Below are 4,125 nucleotides of genomic sequence, written 5' to 3'. Positions count from 1 at the left end.
CCATCTGACTGGGTGGTGATATCTATACCATCTGACTGGGTGGTGATATCTATACCAGTACATCTGACTGGGTGGTGATATCTATACCATCTGACTGGGTGGTGATATCTATACCATCTGACTGGGTGGTGATATCTATACCATCTGACTGGGTGGTTATATCTATACCAGTACATCTGACTGGGTTGTTGTGATGAGATCCCTACACTATATAATATGGTGTACTGCAGTCCAGGTCAGACAGTAGGGTTATCCCAATGGTGCATGGAATAGGACATTACAGGTTGTTTTAACTGGGCCTGACACTGGGTGACGTAGTAACCATAGTTACACGGGGTGACACTGGGTGACGTAGTAACCATAGTTACACGGGGTGACACTGGGTGACGTAGTAACCATAGTTACACGGGGTGACACTGGGTGACGTAGTTAACACGGGTGACATAGTAACCATAGTTACACGGGGCGACACTGGGTGACGTAGTTAACACAGGGTGACGTAGTAACCATAGTTACACAGGGTGACGTAGTAACCATAGTTACACGGGGTGACACTGGGTGACGTAGTTAACACGGGTGACGTAGTAACCATAGTTACACGGGGTGACGTAGTTAACACGGGTGATGTAGTAACCATAGTTACACGGGGTGACACTGGGTGACGTAGTTACACGGGGTGACGTAGTAACCATAGTTACACGGGGTGACACTGGGTGACGTAGTTAACACGGGGTGACGTAGTAACCATAGTTACACGGGGTGACGTAGTAACCATAGTTACACAGGGTGACGTAGTAACCATAGTTGACATAGAGACATGGTCTGAGAACCAGTCATTGAAGCTCGCGTACCAAACCGTTTTGCCATGGGGGGGAGGGGGGGGATGAAAATGAGTGTTTCTTATTGGACAAGTCAAGGTTGTCACCTCCCTGTTTTCTTCCCTTGGAACACGACCCAGAGGTTACAGCTGCTGTTTAAAACTAAACATGACGCGGACACTGAGGTAGATGCCTTCAATCAATTAACAGTGATCAATTAACAGTGATCAATTAACAGTGATCAATTAACAGTGATACAACATTCTGATAAAAAACAATCAATCAATCATTTAAATTATTTAAAAAAATAAAAAATAAACATATGAACATTCGTCAAAACACCTGCAGCAGATTCATACTGATGACATCATATCCCTGTACCGGAAAATGGGGGTTTAAATGTCGTGTTCACTTGCTAGTCGGAAAACTCTGAAATTCAGTCTTTCTAACTGGTTGAACGCGGCACATGTTTAATAACCACAAGCGGTCAGCAGGTCGGAAAGTTCCAAGTTCCGATCAGCACGTGAACACGGAACACGATTGTTTTGAAAGGAAGCCATTTTGTTTTCGTCACCCTCCACCTGCCTGGCATGTTCTCATCAAGGCAAAACATTTTATCAACATTAAAAAAAAATGTTTTAAAAAACAACATAATTGAATGTTATAAATCTATTAAATAAAATCTCCAGTTTTAAACCAATCCCTTTTCATACAAAACATATATATATGTATCATACCTTAAAAAAATAGAGATTTAACAATGCAATAACTCCAAGAGTCTCAACAGAGCTGAGAAGAACAGATAGGTATTTTTTTGAACAGTTTGTGGACACAGAATTAAAACTATGGTCTGTCTTTATTTCTGGTTTACCAGCTGTACATGTTTTCAATAATATGTTTTAGTATAGAACATGATATGATTCGATGTCCACCTACAGAACCTCGTCTTATTGATGTCATATCTATACAGAACCTACAGAACCTCGTCTTATTGATGTCATATCTATACAGAACATACAGAACCTCGTCTTATTGATGTCATATCTATACAGAACATACAGAACCTCGTCTTATTGATGTCATATCTATACAGAACATACAGAACCTCGTCTTATTGATGTCATATCTATACAGAACCTCGTCTTATTGATGTCATATCTATACAGAACATACAGAACCTCGTCTTATTGATGTCATATCTATACAGAACCTACAGAACCTCGTCTTATTGATGTCATATCTATACAGAACATACAGAACCTCGTCTTATTGATGTCATATCTATACAGAACCTTGTCTTATTGATGTCATATCTATACAGAACATACAGAACCTCATCTTATTGATGTCATATCTATACAGAACATACAGAACCTCGTCTTATTGATGTCATATCTATACAGAACATACAGAACCTCGTCTTATTGATGTCATATCTATACAGAACATACAGAACCTTGTCTTATTGATGTCATATCTATACAGAACCTTGTCTTATTGATGTCATATCTATACAGAACATACAGAACCTCGTCTTATTGATGTCATATCTATACAGAACATACAGAACCTCGTCTTATTGATGTCATATCTATACAGAACATACAGAACCTTGTCTTATTGATGTCATATCTATACAGAACCTTGTCTTATTGATGTCATATATATACAGAACATACAGAACCTCGTCTTATTGATGTCATATCTATACAGAACATACAGAACCTCATCTTATTGATGTCATATCTATACAGAACATACAGAACCTCGTCTTATTGATGTCATATCTATACAGAACATACAGAACCTCGTCTTATTGATGTCATATCTATACAGAACATACAGAGCCTCGTCTTATTGATGTCATATCTATACAGAACATACAGAACCTCGTCTTATTGATGTCATATCTATACAGAACATTATTCAATGTCTACATACAGAGAGAACCCCCCTTCCCCCCTCGTATTGTCGTCATTATCTTTCATACATTTCCACACACCTGTTTCTCAGCCTTAGAAGGAGTGTGTTGTCCCGGGGTCATGTTGACACACATTAAACACACCTGTTTCTCAGCCTTAGAAGGAGTGTGTTGTCCCGGGGTCATGTTGACACACATTAAACACACCTGTTTCTCAGCCTTAGAAGGAGTGTGTTGTCCCGGGGTCATGTTGACACACATTAAACACACCTGTTTCTCAGCCTTAGAAGGAGTGTGTTGTCCCGGGGTCTTGTTGACATGCATTAAACAAAGGGCACCACGATCACTGGGTTTACAAATGTCATTATTCATGTGTTGTGGAAGGTAATTCAAGTGACGTCTTCTGTACCTCTGTCTGTTTTGTCTCCTGTCCTCTCTGCAGGTCATCAGAGCAGTGCTGCTGTCTCCTGTCCATACCAGACAGATTAATATAATAATAATAATAATAATATATGCCATTTAGCAGACGCTTTTATCCAAAGCGACTTACAGTCATGTGTGCATACATTCTACGTATGGGTGGTCCCGGGGATCGAACCCACTACCCTGGCGTTACAAGCGCCATGCTCTACCAACTGAGCTACAGAAGGACCACCTGGTTTAAATCTCTGTCTGTTTGTCTCCTCTCCTCTCTGCAGGTCATCAGAGCAGTGCTGCTGTCTCCTGTCCATACCAGACAGATTGATGTCCACCTGGTTTAAATCTCTGTCTGTTTGTCTCCTGTCCTCTCTGCAGGTCATCAGAGCAGTGCTGCTGTCTCCTGTCCATATCAGACAGATTGATGTCCACCTGGTTTAAATCTCTGTCTGTTTGTCTCCTGTCCTCTCTGCAGGTCATCAGAGCAGTGCTGCTGTCTCCTGTCCATATCAGACAGATTGATGTCCACCTGGTTTGAATCTCTGTCAGTAATTTTGTCCACCTGATTTAATCTGTGTCAGACACATTGTCCAGGTGTATTCTATATCCTGTCAGTGATGTTGTCCAGGTGTATTCTATATCCTGCAGTGATGTTGTCCAGGTGTATTCTATATCCTGTCAGTGTATTCTATATCCTGTCAGTGATGTTGTCCAGGTGTATTCTATATCCTGTCAGTGATGTTGTCCAGGTGGTGTATTCTATATCCTGTCAGTGATGTTGTCCAGGTGTATTCTATATCCTGTCAGTGATGTTGTCCAGGTGTATTCTATATCCTGTCAGTGATGTTGTCCAGGTGTATTCTATATCCTGTCAGTGATGTTGTCCAGGTGTATTCTATATCCTGTCAGTAATGTTGTCCAGGTGTATTCTATATCCTGTCAGTGATGTTGTCCAGGTGTATTCTATAT

At 40.7% G+C, this 4,125-nt stretch overlaps 1 long non-coding RNA gene across 1 annotated transcript; it reads right to left on the bottom strand.

The window, feature by feature from the left end:
• Nucleotides 1-998: 998 nt before the first annotated feature.
• On the bottom strand, nucleotides 999-3,870 carry LOC124018988. The gene is made up of 2 exons (XR_006835722.1): nucleotides 2,143-3,870; nucleotides 999-2,110 (listed from the first exon to the last, which is right to left on the bottom strand). It is a non-coding gene; the product is annotated as an uncharacterized LOC124018988 (long non-coding RNA).
• Between the last annotated feature and the right edge of the window lie 255 nt (nucleotides 3,871-4,125).

Source organism: Oncorhynchus gorbuscha, unplaced genomic scaffold (genome assembly GCF_021184085.1).
Source record: "Oncorhynchus gorbuscha isolate QuinsamMale2020 ecotype Even-year unplaced genomic scaffold, OgorEven_v1.0 Un_scaffold_595, whole genome shotgun sequence".
NCBI lineage: Eukaryota > Metazoa > Chordata > Actinopteri > Salmoniformes > Salmonidae > Oncorhynchus > Oncorhynchus gorbuscha.
Note: the sequence above shows the minus strand (reverse complement) of the source record. Positions and strands in the feature narration are given on the sequence as shown.